Source organism: Nerophis ophidion, linkage group LG19, assembly GCF_033978795.1.
Source record: "Nerophis ophidion isolate RoL-2023_Sa linkage group LG19, RoL_Noph_v1.0, whole genome shotgun sequence".
Taxonomy (NCBI): domain Eukaryota; kingdom Metazoa; phylum Chordata; class Actinopteri; order Syngnathiformes; family Syngnathidae; genus Nerophis; species Nerophis ophidion.
The window spans coordinates 40,131,839-40,152,567 of NC_084629.1; positions in this window are offsets into that span (position 1 = coordinate 40,131,839).

Consider the following 20,729-nt stretch of genomic DNA (forward strand, 5'->3'; position numbering starts at 1 on the left):
GTTTTACAGTATGCATGGTGTTCCTGGGATTCCTCCAAACACATTGCTGGCTATTGTGGCCAAACAGATCCGTTTTTGTTTCATCTGACCACAAAACTTTCCTCCAGAAGGTCTTATCTTTGACTATGTGATGTCCGATGAAACAAAAATGTTTCCCGAAAATATGGGAATGTTGGGAAAAGCGGGATTTTTTTTTAGAAAATGTTAAAAGACTTGAATTTGGAGGTAATCTTCCATTTTTATTGTCCCATTTAAAGCAGCAGTTCCATTGGCAGCAAAACAGGCCCAGAGCATAATACTACCACCACCATGCTTGACGGTATGAATAGTGTTCCTGGGATTAAAGGCCTCACCTTTTCTCCTCCAAACATATTGCTGGCTATTGTGGCCAAACAGATCACTTTTGGTTTCATCTGACCACAGAACTTTCCTCCAGAAGGTCTTATCTTTGACTATGTGATGTCCGATGAAACAAAAATGTTTCACGAAAATGTGGGAGTTTTGGGAAAAGCGGGAATTTTTTTTTAGAAAATGTTAAAAGACTTGAATTTGGAGGTAATCCTCCATTTTTATTGTCCCATTTAAAGCAGCAGTTCCATTGGCAGCAAAACAGGCCCAGAGCATAATGCTACCACCACCATGCTTGACGGTATGCATGGTGTTCCTGGGATTAAAGGCCTCACCTTTTCTCCTGCAAACATATTGCTGGCTATTCTGGCCAAACAGATCCGTTTTTGTTTCATCTGACCACAAAAACTTTCCTCCAGAAGGTCTTATCTTTGACTATGTGATGTCCGATGAAACAAAAATGTTTCACGAAAATGTGGGAGTTTTGGGAAAAGCGGGAATTTTTTTTTAGAAAATGTTAAAAGACTTGAATTTGGAGGTAATCTTCCATTTTTATTGTCCCATTTAAAGCAGCAGTTCCATTGGCAGAAAAACAGGCCCAGAGCATAATAGTACCACCACCATGCTTGACAGTAGGTGCTGTTCCTGTTATTACCTTTTCTCCTCCAAACAGTTCCATTGTGGGAATGTTTCCTGTTCGACAAACAACTTTGTTTTTTTGTCCTGATTAGTAGGAATTATTTGACGGTTGAGGTGGGTTGAAAAGTAGTCGCCAGAAAAAAGGGTGGAAATAGGGCTTTGCAAAACCTGGAATTCTGGAAAATCCGGGATTTTTTTTTTTTTTTGGGGGGGGGGAAATGATAGTTTGAATGTACAGGATGGTGGAATGTGTTGAAAGTGGAATGGTTGGAAAAAGGTGGAATTGGTGCAACTTGGAAAAATGTCCCATTGATTTTGAATGGGGAAAAAATGTCCCTGAAAAGTGGGAAACCTTGAAAATCCGGGAATTTTTGTTTTTTAACTGTTGAAGGAGAGCATAGCATTTTGAAAATGTTGAATATTTTGGAGTTGGAACGGTTGGAATCGGATGAAAAATTGTAGAACTTTGAAAAATTTCCCATTGATTTCATGAAAATGTGAGAATTTTGGGAAAAGCGGGAATTTATTTTTTTTGAAAATATTTTTAAAAGACTTGAATGATGTGAATGAGTTGAAATGGTTGGTGGTGGGATTTTTCAAATCGATGGAGGAATGTTGAAGTAGTAACATTTTTAATTGAGAAATGGTATTAAGGAATTCCAGGAATTTCTGGAAAACCAGGAATTTTTCTAGTTAAAAAATCATTGTTTTTTTCCTAATGAAGAGGAATGTTTGGACGGTTGAAGTGGGTTGAAAAATGTGGAAGGAGTAGTCTACAGAAAAAAGGGTGGAAATAGGGCTTTGGAAAACCTGGAATTCTGGAAAATCCTGGAATTTTTTTGAATTTGTAAAAATGACAGTTTGAATGTCCAGGATGGTGGAATGTGTTGAAGGTGGAATGGTTGGAATGGCTTGAAAAATGTGAGAATTGTGCAACTTGGAAAAATGTCCCATTTATTTTGAATGGGGAAAAAATGTCCCTGAAAACTGGGAATTCTTGGAAATCCGGGAATTGTTTTTAAATTGTTGAAAGACAGCACACAATTTTGAAAATGTTGAATATTTTGGAGTTGGAACAGTGTGAATTGGATGACAAATTGTGGGATTTTGAAAAATGTCCTATTTATTTCAACAGGAATTTCATGAAAATGTGGGAATTTTGGGAAAAGCGGATTTTTTTTAAAGAAAATGATAAAATACTTGAATTTGGAGGTGATCCTCCTTTTTCATTGTCCCATTTAAAGAACGAGTTCCATTGGCAGCAAAACAGGCCCAGAGCATAATACTACCACCACCATGCTTGACGGTATGCATGGTGTTCCTGGGATTAAAGGCCTCATCTTTTCTCCTCCAAACATATTGCTGGCTATTGTGGCCAAACAGATCACTTTTTGTTCCATCTGACCACAGAACTTTCCTCCAGACGGTCTTATCTTTGACTATGTGATGTCCGATGAAACAAAAATGTTTCACGAAAATGTGGGAATTTTGGGAAAAGGGGGATTTTTTTTTTAGAAAATGTTAAAAGACTTGAATTTGGAGGTAATCTTCCATTTTTATTGTCCCATTTAAAGCAGCAGTTCCATTGGCAGCAAAACAGGCCCAGAGCATAATACTACCACCACCACACTTGACGGTATGCATGGTGTTCCTGGGATTAAAGGCCTCACCTTTTCTCCTGCAAACATATTGCTGGCTATTGTGGCCAAACAGATCCGTTTTTGTTTCATCTGACCACAGAACTTTCCTCCAGAAGGTCTTATCTTTGACTATGTGATGTCCGATGAAACAAAAATGTTTCACGAAAATGTGGGAATTTTGGGAAAAGGGGGATTTTTTTTTTAGAAAATGTTAAAAGACTTGAATTTGGAGGTAATCTTCCATTTTTATTGTCCCATTTAAAGCAGCAGTTCCATTGGCAGCAAAACAGGCCCAGAGCATAATACTACCACCACCATGCTTGACGGTAGGAGTGGTGTTCCTGGGATTAAAGGCCTCACCTTTTCTCCTCCAAACATATTGCTGGCTATTGTGGCCAAACAGATCCGTTTTTGTTTCATCTGACCACAGAACTTTCCTCCAGAAGGTCTTATTAGAGTTGTAGAAATGATTATAAAGTCAAGGCGGCCATGCCATGATGTTCTTTACAAGGGTACGTACACTTTTGACCACCACAGGTATTTGTCGGGGAAATATAGAATGTGAGTTCCTACCCGGTCAGTGGCTTCAGTTACAGAATGGTCACTCACGCCGACTTATGTAAGGAACGGTCTGAGGCACTGCCAAGAAGGTCAAAGACATTTCCTCACGTGGGAGATCTCACATAAATGGCTTTTGTTGCAGCCAACAGTCATGTGACTCCTGGTGCCTTGCAGACAGCACAGTTAGCAGGAAATAGTCATGACGGTGCCGATCAATAATAATAATAACACCAATAACAAATATCTCCCTTCTCTCTCCAAGAAGACCACAGCACGGACAAAGCCCCAGACAGCTAGGCGATCCATGGGCACTGATGATACATTTTACACAGAACATGGCAAGGGTAAATACATTTGGCAATCAGGGCACAGAAGGATTCCATCCTATGCCGATTCCTGGGGTGACAATTTGAATCGGAATCGATTCTTGTTTTAACGGGATTCTCCACTTGGGATGATCATTTATAATAATTGTAAATTTTTCCCCAAACAGGTTTAAAAGGTTTAGGAAAGCTCTTCTGGTTGCCATGGTTACATTTTTAACATCTGATTCTGGTAAAAACAAAATACATTTGAAAAATTTAAGCTGCAAGCCGCAATGGACGGGACTGCTTTGGCTGCTGCCCCCGCGACCCAAGCCCCGATAAGCGGTAGAAGTGAAGTGAAGTGAAGTGAATTATATTTATATAGCGCTTTTCTCTAGTGACTCAAAGCGCTTTACATAGTGAAACCCAATATCTAAGTTACATTTAAACCAGTGTGGGTGGCACTGGGAGCAGGTGGGTAAAGTGTCTTGCCCAAGGACACAACGGCAGCGACTAGGATGGCGGAAGCGGGAATCGAACCTGCAACCCTCAAGTTGCTGGCACGGCCGCTCTACCGACCGAGCTATGCCGCCCCAAAGATGGATGGATTATTACAGAAAAGTGCAGATGGCCTTAAAACGCCACAACAGTCAGGCACCATATTTAAGTACCCAAAATAAAGACTGGACATAAAAATAAAACATAGGAGGGAACGGGATTAAGACCCAATGCTAACCGCAAATTGAAAATACATGGGTACGGCTAGTAGCTACTTTTTTCAAACAGATAGACTTACCTACTCGGCCTAATATCTCAACATCGACACACTCTCTCGTCGCAACTCGGCCCTGATGGTCGGCACCTAGAAGTTTACTATTAGTTGTAAAATGTCGGACGCTTGTTTTTTACGATATACAGGCAAACCACAACTTTAACTTAGCTACAACACCTGGCAGCCATCTTGGTATAGACCATCACAGCCCCTCCCCGCACGAATGTTGGTGCGTGCGCACCAGCAGCAGATAGTAAGGAACCCCCCCCCCTCCCCCCCCCCCCTCTTTCATCAGCTTTTAATCATAAAGGTTCAATCTCTCTCCTGTGGTAGTTTGAAGCCAACACGACAAACGCGCTCAGAGGAGATAATGTTTGAAAAAAGGTGAGCCCTTTTGTGGGTTCTTCCGATGATGTTGTAGTCGTAATGATTTGTGCAGCCCTTTGAGACTTTTGTGATTTGGGGCTATATAAATAAACATTGATTGATTGATTGAGATGTGTGCATGAAAAAAAAAAAGTTTAGGGAGAAAAACATCAAATTGTGGCAAAAAAACCCGATATTTTTAGCCATTTTTCTAGTGACTATTAGTGAGTATTTTAGCAAAAGGCAAACCGACTAACAAGTTGGAGGAGGACTCGGGACAGACATGGAAATATGTTTTTAAAAAATCTAAATGGGGGCAACAAAACCCGATATTTTCAGCCATCTTTCTGAAAACAAATACAGAAATGTTCCTATTTTTTCTGGAAGTAAAACCAGATGCTTTAGCTGTAGCCATTTTTCTGCTGACAAAACAAGATTATTTTAGTCAAAGTTACAGTCTACTGTGCTATTTTTCTGTGAAATTAACATGAATGATTTAAAAATGTGGCTCACGACTTGATGATATGGAAAAAAGATTTTCTTCCTGAAGATAAAACCATTTGAGAAGCACTCAACTCACACATGCTGACTCCAAATCATCATTGATGCAGAAGCAGCAGATAATAACCAACATGATGTTTCATGTTCATTGGAAATTCCCCCGACAGCTCGTACAGCAAATGAATATGTTTGTCTTGATACAAGGAATAACGTTAGCTAACTTAGCATCAACTTAATCAATCAATCAATGAATGTTTATTTATATAGCCCCAAATCACAAATGTCTCAAAGGACTGCACAAATCATTACGACTACAACATCCTCGGAAGAACCCACAAAAGGGCAAGGAAAACTCACACCCAGTGGGCAGGGAGGATTCACATCCAGTGGGACGCCAGTGACAATGCTGACTATGAGAAACCTTGGAGAGGACCTCAGATGTGGGCAACGTCCCCCCCTCTAGGGGACCGAAAGCAATAGACTAACATGATACTGTGAAAGTTCAATCCATAGTGGCTCCAACACAGCCGCGAGAGTTCACCTCAAAGCGGATCCAAGACAGCAGCGAGAGTCCCGTCCACAGGAAACCATCTCAAGCGGAGGCGGATCAGCAGCGTAGAGATGTCCCCAATCGATACACAGGCGAGCGGTCCATCCTGGGTCTCGGCTCTGGACAGCCAGTACTTCATCCATGGTCATCGGACCGGACATAGGAGAAAGAAAAGAAGTGGCAGATCAACTGGTCTAAAAAGGAGGTCTATTTAAAGTATACAGATGAGTTTTAAGGTGAGACTTAAATGCTTCTACTGAGGTAGCATCTCGAACTGTTACCGGGAGGGCATTCCAGAGTACTGGAGCCCGAACGGAAAACGCTCTATAGCCCGCAGACTTTTTTTGGGGGGGCTCTAGGAATCACTAATAAGCCGGAGTCTTTTGAACGCAGATTTTAAGACAACGATGTTGCCTAGCTAGCTAGGACTTCACTTACATCTCTCATTCCTGCTGCTTCTTCCCTGCTGCGGGCCAATAACTGTCTTAAATCCATCTCGGAGTTACAGTTCGAGTCAAATCAAAATCAAAATAATGTAATTAACAAATTGTTGTCGGCTAACGTCACCTACCTCACGCAGTGCTTCGCATCCTCTCTCTCCCTCAACCGAAGTCTCGATCCACACGTGAATAAATTACCGTATTAATTAGCCATATGCTCATTGTTATGTGGACTGAATACAGTAGCAATCAATTACCATACTAAGTAGTATGTGCGCTGTTGTCTATGTTTTGTAGACTTAAAACTCTGAAGCGTTTTTTTTTTTATTGGTGAAATTTTTACTGGGGCACGGGCCCCAGTGAAATATGTCTGGCGACGCCCCTGGGCCTGGCACTCATTTTAGCATTCCTCTTGTCCCAGACTCATGGGACTTGACAGTCAGCGCCGCACCCAACATAGATATTGTGTCACGCTCCTGGGGGCGGGTGGGGTGGAGGTGGGTGGGGGGCGCGGGGGGGGGAATAACAGCTGAAGACACAAACAGAGTAACCATCATAAGTCTTGTGTTGAATATTACTGCATTGTATAGAACATAGAGGGTTCTGGCCGGGGGCCAACTGTCCCACTACAGAGGGGCCCAATCCCATCTTACTTATCTTACTCCTGATTGCAATCATATTTAAGAACCAGAGGAGAGTGAACGTTCCAATGCTGAAGTGGAAGTGAAATGCTGATCGAATGCAAGAATAATTGGAATATCGAAGAGTTTGAATTTCCAGGGAAATCGGAATATGGTTTGGAACTTGGGAAAGTGTTGGTTAGAATGAGTGTTGATGTTGGAATGGGTTGAAAAATGTGGGAATTGTGCAACTTGGAAAGATGGCGAAGTTGTGCCAGCAATCTGAGGGTTATTCAATCAATCAATCAATGTTTATTTATATAGCCCCAAATCACAAATGTCTCAAAGGACTGCACAAATCATTACGACTACAACATCCTCGGAAGAACCCACAAAAGGGCAAGGAAAACTCACACCCAGTGGGCAGGGAGAATTCACATCCAGTGGGACGCCAGTGACAATGCTGACTATGAGAAACCTTGGAGAGGACCTCAGATGTGGGCAACCCCCCCCTCTCTAGGGGACCGAAAGCAATGGATGTCGAGCGGGTCTAACATGATACTGTGAAAGTTCAATCCATAGTGGCTCCAACACAGCCGCGAGAGTTCAGTTCAAAGCGGATCCAAGACAGCAGCGAGAGTCCCGTCCACAGGAAACCATCTCAAGCGGATCAGCAGCGTAGAGACGTCCCCAACCGATACAGGCGAGCGGTCCATCCTGGGTCCCGACGAGCGGTTCAATCCCCACCTAGTACCAACCTCGTCACAACCGTTGTGTCCTTGAGCAAGACACTTCACCCTTGCTCCTGATGGGTGCTGGTTAGCGCCTTGCATGGATATTATGGAATTCTTGGAATTTCGGGAAAACCGGGAATGTTTCTAGTTCCTTAACCAATTTGTTTTTTTGTCCTGAGGATGAGGAGAGTTTTGACGGTGGAACGCTTGAAATGGGTTGAAAAATGTGAAAGGAGTAGTGGAACTTAAAAAGGGAGGAAATAGGTTAAAAAAAAAAAAAGGAAATTCCTGGAATTGTGTTGAATGTGGAAAAATTTTAGTTTGAATGTCCAGGATGAGTGGAATGTGTTGATGTTGGAATGCTTTTAACCGTTTTTTTTTTTTGTTTGTTTTTTGTAGTACAAATGTAGGAATAATTTGAATTTTGGAATGGTTTAAATGTTGAAAAGTTTACATTTCCAGGAAAATCGGAATTTGGGCTGGAACTTGGGAAAGTGTTGGTTAGAATGTCCAGGATGAGTGGAATGTGTTGACGTTGGAATGCTTTGAATGGGTTGAAAAATGTGGGAATTGTGCAACTTGGAAAAATGGCGTAATTGGTGTGGCGAAGTTGGTAGAGTGGCTGTGCCAGCAATCTGAGGGTTACTGGTTCAATCCCCACCTTCTACCATCCTAGTCACGACCGTTGTGTCCTTGGGCAAGACACTTCACCCTTGCTCCTGATGGTTCGTGGTTAGGGCCTTGCATGGCAGCTCCCTCCATCAGTGTGTGAATGTGTGTGTGAATGTGGAAGTAGTGTCAAAGCGCTTTGAGTACCTTGAAGGTAGAAAAGTGCTATACAAGTACAACCCATTTACCATTTACCATTTATTCCGATGGGAGCTTCCTGGAAATTTGGGGAAAAGCAGGATTTAAGAAAAAACAAATGATTAGGAGCATGAATGTCCTGAATTGGTTGGTGTTGAAATCAATCAAGAAATGTTGAAGTAGTAAGATTTTTTTACTTGAGAAATGGTATTATGGAATTCCTGGAATTTCGGGGAAACCGGGAATGTTTCCAGTTCCTTAAAGGGGAACATTATCACAATTTCAAAAGGGTTGAAAACAATAAAAATCAGTTCCCGGTGGCTTGTTGTATTTTTTGAAGTTTTTTTTTCAAAATTTTACCAGTCCCGGAATATCCCTAAATAAAGCTTTAAAGTGCCTTATTTTCGCTATCTTCGAAACCACTGTCCATTTCCCGGTGACGTCACACAGTGCTGCCAATACAAACAAACATGGCGGTTAGATATAGCGACATTAGCTCGGATTCAAACTCGGATTTCAGCGACTTAAGCGATTCAAAAGATTACACATGTATTGAAACAGATGGTCGGAGTATGGAGGCAGATAGCGAAAACGAAACTGAAGAAGATATTTACGCTATTCGGCCATAGCGTGGGTGTACCTAATGAAGTGGCCCATAGCATGGCTGCCTTATTAGCATCGCCGGTAAAATGTGCGGACCAAACGATCAGGACTTTCGCATCTTGTGACACTGGAGCAACTTATATCCGTCGATTGGTAAGTGTTTGTTTCGCATTAAATGTGGGTATCTAGTTTCAAATGTACATACAGCTAGCCTAAATAGCATGTTAGCATCGATTAGCTGGCAGTCATGCTGCGACCAAATATGTCTGATTAGCACATAAGTCAACAACATCAACAATACTCCCCTTTGTGATTTCGTTGACTTTATCGTTGGAAATGCATCTGCAGGATATCCATACATCTCTGTGCCATGTCTGCCTTAGCATCGCCGGTCAAATTTGCAGACCAAACGATCGGTACTTTTGCATCTCTTGCCACTGGAGCAACTTAAATCCGTCGATTGGTAAGTGTTTGTTTGGCATTAAATGTGGGTGGAAGGAAAGGCTGGATGCAAATATAGCTACAAATGTACATACAGCTAGCCTAGATAGCATGTTAGCATCGATTAGCTGGCAATCATGCCGCGACCAAATATGTCTGATTAGCACATAATTCAACAACATCAACAAAACTCCCCTTTGTGATTTCGTTGACTTTATCGTTGGAAATGCATCTGCAGGATATCCATACATCTCTGTGCCATGTCTGCCTTATCATCGCTGGTAAAATGTGCAGACCAAACGATCGGTACTTTTGCATCTCTTGCCACTGGAGCAACTTAAATCAGTCGATTGGTAAGTGTTTGTTTGGCATTAAATGTGGGTGGAAGGAAAGGCTGGATGCAAATATAGCTACAAATGTACATACAGCTAGCCTAGATAGCATGTTAGCATCGATTAGCTGGCAGTCATGCCGCGACCAAATATGTCTGATTAGCACATAAGTCAATAACATCAACAAAACTCCCCTTTGTGATTTCGTTGACTCTATCTTTGGATATGCATCTGCAGGTTATCCATACATCTCTGTGCCATGTCTGCCTTAGCATCGCCGGTAAAATGTGCAGACCAAACGATCGGGACTTTTGCATCTCTTGCCACTGGAGCAACTTAAATCCGTTGATTGGTAAGTGTTTGTTTGGCATTAAATGTGGGTGGAAGGAAAGGCTGGATGCAAATATAGCTACAAATGTACATACAGCTAGCCTAAATAGCATTTTAGCATCGATTAGCTGGCAGTCATGCCGCGACCAAATATGTCTGATTAGCACATAAGTCAATAACATCAACAAAACTCCCCTTTGTGATTTCGTTGACTTTATTGTTGGAAATGCATCTGCAGGTTATCCATACATCTCTGTGCCATGTCTGCCTTAGCATCGCCGGTAAAATGTGCAGACCAAACGATCGGGACTTTCGCATCTTGTGACACTGGTGTCACACCTATGGATCATGTTTTGTTTTGTCATTTTATGTTTTGATTTTGGACATTCAGTCACGTTTTGCAATTCCTGGGTTTTGTTTGTTTCCATGCCAACCTATTAGTTTCCACCTGGTCCCCTTAAGTCGCGCCCCGATCCTCAGCCTCTCACACCTGCTTTCTATTACCACAGCCAGTACTTAAGTCATTTGCTTTCTGTTCATCGTTCTGGGAACTTTGCTATTTGCATTCTGCTTCATGCCTTCAGGATTACCTGCTACGCACCCTGCTATCCATGCCCCTTGTTTCGGTCGTAGTAAGTGTTTTTGTTTTAGTTGTTCATAGTTCTGCCACAGTGCAAGTTTAAGTTTATAGTTTATCGTCTTTCATGCCATCGAGCAGGTGTTTTGTTTTCCTGTTTGAATTTTTGTAGCCAAGTTTTGTACCTCTTTGTGAGCGCCCTTAGTTCGATTATTTTTGTATTTAGTATTCAATTAAACCACTTACACTCTCGTTTGGCTCGTCCTGTATCCTCTCTGCCTCGAAGGAGCAAACCAAATCCAAGTCCAAGCCTGACAACTGGAGCCACTTAAATCCATCCTTCCATCCATTTTCTACCGCTTATTCCCTTTTGGGGTCACAAGGGGCGCTGGCGCCTATCTCAGCTACAATCGGGCGGAAGGCGGGGTACGCCCGATTGTATCATCGCAGCAACTTAAATCCGTCGATTGGTAGGTGTTTGTTTGGCATTAAATGTGGGTGTAAGGAAAGCCTGGATGCAAATATAGCTACAAATGTACATACAGCTAGCCTAAATAACATGTTAGCATCGATTAGCATGCCGTGCTAATCGATGCACATTCTACGTAAATCAACTTGAATCCGTCCGACAACACACCGGCGAGGCATGATGTCTCCAAGGTACCGGAAAACAGTCGAAAAAACTGAAAATAACACAACTGATTTGACTCGATGTTTATAATGTGTTTGAGAAAATGGCGGTTGACTACCGTGACGTCATTGCTCCGAGAGCAAATAATAGAAATGCGTTTAATTCGCCAAAATTCACCCATTTAGAGTTCGGAAATCGGAACATCGAGGTATATATTGAGGCTTACATCGGTCTGCTGATAATGTTCCCCTTTAAAGGGCTGAGCTACTGTTATAAAGATCAAGTCCGCATAAGTTATTTTTCAGACTCAGTAAGTATGGTCAACACAGCAGGACTCGGACTTAGTCGACTGTGCTCTCCTCGTTCAATGTAATGTGAATTATTACTCAATTATATTTATACAGCCCTTTTCTCTAGTGACTCAAAGCGCTTAACATAGTGAAACCCAATACCTAATTTACATAAAGCAGTGGGTAAAGTGTCTTGCCCGAGGACACATGGGCAGAGACTAGGATGGCGGAAGCGGGGATCGAACCTGGAACCCTCGAGTCGCTGGCACGGCAAGCAATAACGACTAACTCGGCTACTATGAGCGAGGGCAGTACTCTCGCGGCCAACTTGGTATCAATCAATCAATCAATGTTTATTTATATAGCCCCAAATCACAAATGTCTCAAAGGGCTGCACAAATCATTACGACTACAACATCCTCGGAAGAACCCACAAAAGGGCAAGGAAAACTCACACCCAGTGGGCAGGGAGAATTCACATCCAGTGGGACGCCAGTGACAATGCTGACTATGAGAAACCTTGGAGAGGACCTCAGATGTGGGCAACCCCCCCCCCCCTCTAGGGGACCGAAAGCAATGGATGTCGAGCGGGTCCAACATGATACTGTGAAAGTTCAATCCATAGTGGCTCCAACACAGCCGCGAGAGTTCAGTTCAAAGCGGATCCAAGACAGCAGCGAGAGTCCCGTCCACAGGAAACCAACTCAAGCGGAGGCGGATCAGCAGCGTAGAGATGTCCCCAACCGATACAGGCGAGCGGTCCATCCTGGGTCTCGACTCTGGACAGCCAGTACTTCATCCATGGTTATCGGACCGGACCCCCTCCACAAGGGAGGGGGGGACATGGGAGAAAGAAAAGAAGCGGCAGATCAACTGGTCTAAAAAGGAGTTCTATTTACAGGCTAGAGAATACAGATGAGTTTTAAGGTGAGACTTAAATGCTTCTACTGAGGTAGCATCTCGAACTGTTACCGGGAGGGCATTCCAGAGTACTGGAGCCCGAACGGAAAACGCTCTATAGCCCGCAGACTTTTTTTGGGCTCTAGGAATCACTAATAAGCCGGAGTCTTTTGAACGCAGATTTCTTGCCAGGACATATGGTACAATACAATCGGCAAGATAGGATGGAGCTAGACCGTGTAGTATTTGAAACACAAAGGACATAAAAAGTGTTGCAACCATCAGTCATTTTAGCCCGTTTTACATGAAGGTTCCAAGCAAAACCGCAACCAGAAACCCCAAAAATGAACAGTAATAATACGTATCGTGCGCATACAATTCCACCGTGGACAAACATCTCCACGTTTCTCCAAGCGGACAGCAGCGTTTCCGTTTTATTCACGACCTTAGAGGTACTCCGAGTGCTAACTGCTAGCCTCAGGCGTGTGCGAATAATGCCGTAATTCGCAACCCCCTACATAATCGCAACATAAATGGCACGGAACAGCTCCATTTAAAAAAAAGAGGTAAAACAAAAGTCTAAAAAATCTAACTTAAAACATTTCTATGCACGTACAATACTTAAAAACTTTAGCATATCAGTATGTGGAATTAAATGATGGAATGGATTAAGTAAATAAGTTAAACCTTGTACTGATATGATCCACATTAAGAGGATGTTTAAATTAATAGTGCATACAAAGTACAAAGAACAAGAATTATGAGAAACACTTTCAACCTTATTGAAAATAAGATATTTTTCATCTCAGTATGTTAATAACTTGTTTGCCCCCCGGCTCAAAGCCTGTACGTTGGAGTTCAACCCGGTGGACGAAAGGGTAGCCTCCCTCCGCCTTCGGGTGGGGGGACGGGTCCTGACTGTTGTTTGTGCTTACGCACCAAACGGCAGTTCAGAGTACCCACCCTTTTTGGGAGCACTCGAGGGAGTACTGGAAAGTGCTCCACCGGGTGATTCCCTTGTCCTACTGGGGGACTTCAACGCTCATGTTGGCAACGACAGTGAAACCTGGAGAGGCGTGATTGGGAAGAATGGCCGCCCGGATCTGAACCCGAGTGGTGTTTTGTTATTGGACTTTTGTGCTCGTCACAGTTTGTCCATAACGAACACCATGTTCAAACATAAGGGTGTCCATATGTGCACTTGGCACCAGGACACCCTAGGCCGCAGTTCCATGATCGACTTTGTAGTTGTGTCATCGGATTTGCGGCCTCATGTTTTGGACACTCGGGTGAAGAGAGGGGCGGAGCTTTCTACCGATCACCACCTGGTGGTGAGTTGGCTGCGATGGTGGGGGAGGATGCCGGACAGACCTGGCAGGCCCAAACGCATTGTGAGGGTCTGCTGGGAACGTCTGGCAGAGTCTCCTGTCAGACAAAGTTTCAATTCCCACCTCCGGAAGAACTTTGAACATGTCACGAGGGAGGTGCTGGACATTGAGTCCGAGTGGACCATGTTCCGCACCTCTATTGTCGAGGCGGCAGATCGGAGCTGTGGCCGCAAGGTAGTTGGTGCCTGTCGGGGCGGCAATCCTAAAACCCCCTGGTGGACACCAGCGGTGAGGGATGCCGTCAAGCTGAAGAAGGAGTCCTATCGGGTCCTTTTGACTCATAGGACTCCGGAGGCAGTGGACAGGTACCGACAGGCCAAGCGGTGTGCAGCTTCAGCGGTCGCGGAGGCAAAAACTCGGACATGGGAAGAGTTCGGGGAAGCTATGGAAAACGACTTCCGGACGGCTTCGAAGCGATTCTGCACTATCAACACCGTGTATGGTGCGGATGGTGTTCTGCTGACCTCGACTGCGGATGTTGTGGACAGGTGGAAGGAATACTTCGAAGACCTCCTCAATCCCACCAACACGTCTTCCTATGAGGAAGCAGTGCCTGGGGAGTCTGTGGTGGACTCTCCTATTTCTGGGGCTGAGGTCGCTGAGGTAGTTAAAAAGCTCCTCGGTGGCAAGGCCCCAGGGGTGGACGAGATCCGCCCGGAGTTCCTTAAGGCTCTGGATGCTGTGGGGCTGTCTTGGTTGACAAGACTTTGCAGCATCGCGTGGACATCGGGGGCGGTACCTCTGGATTGGCAGACCGGGGTGGTGGTTCCTCTCTTCAAAAAGGGGGACCGGAGGGTGTGTTCCAACTATCGTGGGATCACACTCCTCAGCCTTCCCGGTAAGGTTTATTCAGGTGTACTGGAGAGGAGGCTACGTCGGATAGTCGAACCTCGGATTCAGGAGGAACAGTGTGGTTTTCGTCCTGGTCGTGGAACTGTGGACCAGCTCTATACTCTCGGCAGGGTTCTTGAGGGTGCATGGGAGTTTGCCCAACCAGTCTACATGTGCTTTGTGGACTTGGAGAAGGCATTCGACTGTGTCCCTCGGGAAGTCCTGTGGGGAGTGCTCAGAGAGTATGGGGTATCAGACTGTCTGATTGTGGCGGTCCGCTCCCTGTAGGATCAGTGCCAGAGCTTGGTCCGCATTGCCGGCAGTAAGTCGAACACATTTCCAGTGAGGGTTGGACTCCGCCAAGGCTGTCCTTTGTCACCGATTCTGTTCATAACTTTTATGGACAGAATTTCTAGGCGCAGTCAAGGCGTTGAGGGGTTCCGGTTTGGTAACCGCAGGATTAGGTCTCTGCTTTTTGCAGATGATGTGGTCCTGATGGCTTCATCTGACCGGGGTCTTCAGCTCTCGCTGGATCGGTTCGCAGCCGAGTGTGAAGCGACCGGAATGAGAATCAGCACCTCCAAGTCCGAGTCCATGGTTCTCGCCCGGAAAAGGGTGGAGTGCCATCTCCGGGTTGGGGAGGAGACCCTGCCCCAAGTGGAGGAGTTCAAGTACCTAGGAGTCTTGTTCACGAGTGAGGGAAGAGTGGATCGTAAGATCAACAGGCGGATCGGTGCGGCGTCTTCAGTAATGCGGACGTTGTACCGGTCCGTTGTGGTGAAGAAGGAGCTGAGCCGGAAGGCAAAGCTCTCAATTTACCGGTCGATCTACGTTCCCATCCTCACCTATGGTCATGAGCTTTGGGTCATGACCGAAAGGATAAGATCACGGGTACAAGCGGCCGAAATGAGTTTCCTCCGCCATGTGGCGGGGCTCTCCCTTAGAGATAGGGTGAGAAGCTCTGCCCTCCGGGAGGAACTCAAAGTAAAGCCGCTGCTCCTTCACATCGAGAGGAGCCAGATGAGGTGGTTCGGGCATCTGGTCAGGATGCCACCCGAACGCCTCCCTAGGGAGGTGTTTAGGGCACGTCTAACCGGTAGGAGGCCACGGGGAAGACCCAGGACACGTTGGGAAGACTATGTCTCCCGGCTGGCCTGGGAACGCCTCGGGATCCCCCGGGAAGAGCTAGACGAAGTGGCTGGGGAGAGGGAAGTCTGGGTTTCCCTGCTTAGGCTGTTGCCCCCGCGACCCGACCTCAGATAAGCGGAAGATGATGGATGGATGGATGGACTTTCAACCTTATTGAAAATAAGATATTTTTCATCTCAGTATGTTAATAATGACTGAATTAATTAATTACATATTAAAAAACTGTTGCATTACTCATTCACGGATGTCATTTTACTATTTTACTATAAAAAAGGTCAGTAAATGAATGTTTGTATTTGTAAATGCTTTGAAGTGGGAAAGGGGTAGGATTGAATAAGCTTTGCTTCTTCCTACTCCTTTTCGGACATGATGTAATGTGAAATGATATGAAATTGTCCGATGTATTATGTTGTAAGTGTGTTCATGTTCGAAAACAAACTAAGAAAAGAAAAAAAAAAGAAAGAAAGAAAGTAGTGAAAAAGAAAGGTAAAACAAAAGTAGTGAAAAGAGAGGTAAAACAAAAGTAGTGGAAAAGAGAGGTAAAACAAAAGTAGTGGAAAAGAGAAGTAAAACAAAAGTAGTGACCAGAAATTTAAGATAAATAAATAAATAAAATAAAATGTTGGATAAATACCATGACGAGCAGAAGTGCACAAAGCCATGTTTGTTTGCGGCGGATGTCTGCTGCTTAATCAGCACCTGCAGCGCGGAACTGGTCCAAAAGTTGGCACCATAGCACAAACAATAACACACCTTTCCTACTACGGTATATGGTGTGGTTTTAAGGTGTGTTGCATGAAAATTCATCATTTTTTCCCCAGGCTCCATGTACTGAGGAACATGGTGATGCCAGGAAGTGCACTTTGCCCACAGCATTACAATTAAAGTTGACAAAAAGTTGTTTTTTACACGTTTCAGCCCCCCCGATGACTTTTTGGTTTTGTAGCCACTCTGACCATGAAATGAAACACTACCCAGAAGATGAAATGTGTGTTTGCGATACATGTGTTGCTTTTTCTGCTCAATCTAAGTCAGCAAAAAACCTTTGGCACAGATTCTTCTTCTGTTGTGTTATTTTTGTGTTGGTGACTTTCCAGCAGCTATATTTACTGTTTGTCCGCCTCACACAGGCAGCCGTGACTTTGCATGATCCTCACAAACCAGCTCCGGTACAGATCGGGACCCCTGGTCTTGTGAGCCAGGGAACAGAACTTAAATTAGCTCATAGATCCTTTCCTGGCTGGGGGGGGAGGGGGGCACATGCCCTTCTGAGAATATCACCCCTTCTTAGCTAGCGCTCCAATATAATATAATATAATACGGCATAAAAACAGGATATGGGGTACAAAATAAAGATGGTGACCTTTCACAGTGTAACAAACTTACGTCAAACTTGTTTTTCCCTCATTTAAATTCAAGGTAACATTTATAGTAACATGCAATATATACATGATGTAAGTATATATGTAGTATCTAGTAACATTCATAATAACATGTAATATATACATGATGTAAGTATATATGTAGTATCTAGTAACATTCATAATAACATGTAATATATACATGATGTAAGTATATATGTCATGTAGTAACATTCATAATAACATGTAATATATACATGATGTAAGTATATATGTAGTATCTAGTAACATTCATAATAACATGTAATATATACATGATATAAGTATATATGTCATGTAGTAACATTCATAATATGTAATATATACATGATGTAAGTATATATGTAGTATCTAGTAACATTCATAATAACATGTAATATATACATGATGTAAGTATATATGTAGTATCTAGTAACATTCATAATAACATGTAATATATACATGATGTAAGTATATATGTAGTATCTAGTAACATTCATAATAACATGTAATATATACATGATGTAAGTATATATGTAGTATCTAGTAACATTCATAATAACATGTAATATATACATGATGTAAGTATATATGTAGTATCTAGTAACATTCATAATAACATGTAATATATACATGATGTAAGTATATATGTCATGTAGTAACATTCATAATAACATGTAATATATACATGATGTAAGTATATATGTCATGTAGTAACATTCATAATAACATGTAATATATACATGATGTAAGTATATATGTAGTATCTAGTAACATTCATAATAACATGTAATATATACATGATATAAGTATATATGTCATGTAGTAACATTCATAATATGTAATATATACATGATGTAAGTATATATGTAGTATCTAGTAACATTCATAATAACATGTAATATATACATGATGTAAGTATATATGTAGTATCTAGTAACATTCATAATAACATGTAATATATACATGATGTAAGTATATATGTAGTATCTAGTAACATTCATAATAACATGTAATATATACATGATGTAAGTATATATGTAGTATCTAGTAACATTCATAATAACATGTAATATATACATGATGTAAGTATATATGTAGTATCTAGTAACATTCATAATAACATGTAATATATACATGATGTAAGTATATATGTCATGTAGTAACATTCATAATAACATGTGATGTATACATGATGTAAGTATATATGCAGTATCTAGTAACATTCATAATAACATGTAATATATACATGATGTAAGTATATATGTAGTATCTAGTAACATTCATAATAACATGTAATGTATACATGATGTAAGTATATATGTCATGTAGTAACATTCATAATAACATGTAATATATACATGATGTAAGTATATATGTAGTATCTAGTAACATTCATAATAACATGTAATATATACATGATGTAAGTATATATGTCATGTAGTAACATTCATAATAACATGTAGTATATACATGATGTAAGTATATATGTCATGTAGTAACATTCATAATATGTAATATATACATGATGTAAGTATATATGTAGTATCTAGTAACATTCATAATAACATGTAATATATACATGATGTAAGTATATATGTAGTATCTAGTAACATTCATAATAACATGTAATATATACATGATGTAAGTATATATGTAGTATCTAGTAACATTCATAATAACATGTAATATATACATGATGTAAGTATATATGTAGTATCTAGTAACATTCATAATAACATGTAATATATACATGATGTAAGTATATATGTCATGTAGTAACATTCATAATAACATGTAATATATACATGATATAAGTATATATGTAGTATCTAGTAACATTCATAATAACATGTAATATATACATGATGTAAGTATATATGTCATGTAGTAACATTCATAATAACATGTAATATATACATGATGTAAGTATATATGTAGTATCTAGTAACATTCATAATAACATGTAATATATACATGATGTAAGTATATATGTCATGTAGTAACATTCATAACATGTAATATATACATGATGTAAGTATATATGTAGTATCTAGTAACATTCATAATAACATGTAATATATACATGATGTAAGTATATATGTAGTATCTAGTAACATTCATAATAACATGTAATATATACATGATGTAAGTATATATGTAGTATCTAGTAACATTCATAATAACATGTAATATATACATGATGTAAGTATATATGTAGTACCTAGTAACATTCATAATAACATGTAATATATACATGATGTAAGTATATATGTAGTATCTAGTAACATTCATAATAACATGTAATATATACATGATCTAAAATTTACATACAGTATTGTGATCATTTTAAGCGTATGTCAGAGTCTTAATTTCACTTTCCCTTCAACAAGAACAAGAAGAAGATTACTAATCATTGAAGGCTTGATGAGAGACAACAAAGACTATTTAAGATCTCCGAGTGCTGATCTACTTTAATAAGAACTGTATCGCAGAGTGTGATATAATTTACCTGTCTGATACTGATAGGCTTCCCTCACTCCCCTGGAGGTGGGATAGTAAATGCTGCTGCCAGTCACAGCAGGGGGCGTGGGTTCGATTGTTTATATTTACATCTAACACCATTTCCCAACTCATATGGAAACGGGTTTGTATAAAGTTGTGAGTACGATGCCATGTGGAAGTGTTGAATAAGAGAACAAGCGTGAGAAAATACAAGTTGTTATACAAAGTGTTCATTACCAGGACATCAGTTCAAACAAATAGTGAGTTGTGTCTCTGTGATGGCGACTATCAGGTTGTGTCTCTGTGATGGCGACTATCAGGTTGTGTCTCTGTGATGGTGACTATCAGGTTGTGTCTCTGTGATGGCGACTATCAGGTTGTGTCTCTGTGATGGTGACTATCAGGTTGTGTCTCTGTGATGGCGACTATCAGGTTGTGTCTCTGTGATGGTGACTATCAGGTTGTGTCTCTGTGATGGCGACTATCAGGTTGTGTCTCTGTGATGGCGACTATCAGGTTGTGTCTCTGTGATGGTGACTATCAGGTTGTGTCTCTGTGATGGCGACTATCAGGAGTTGTACTAGCACAGCTGGCCTGATCCTTCTTCAATGCTGTTGCCTAGCAACCAAGCAAACACACATGCACGCATGCCAACATGCTGACAGACTCTCTCTGTGTGTGTGTGTGTGTGTGTGTGTGTGTGTGTGTGTGTGTGTGTGTGTGTGTGTGTGTGTGTGTGTGTGTGTGTGTGTGTGTGTGTGTGTGTGTGTGTGTGTGTGTGTGTGTCGGTGATTGCACATGTATGTGTAAGGTGTCTATTTGCAGTCTGTCGGGAAAGCAACGAGTGGACTTCAAATAGAAGCTTGTGATTGACGAGTCAGCCCAGCTTGACAAGTCTGTCAGGACTATCACCACATTTCAAAACAACTATCACAATATTTCAATACAACTATCACAACATTTTAATACAACTCTCACAACATTTCAATACAACTATCACAACACTTCAATACAACTCTCACAACATTTCAATACAACTATCACAACACTTCAATACAACTCTCACCACATTTCAATACAACTATCACCA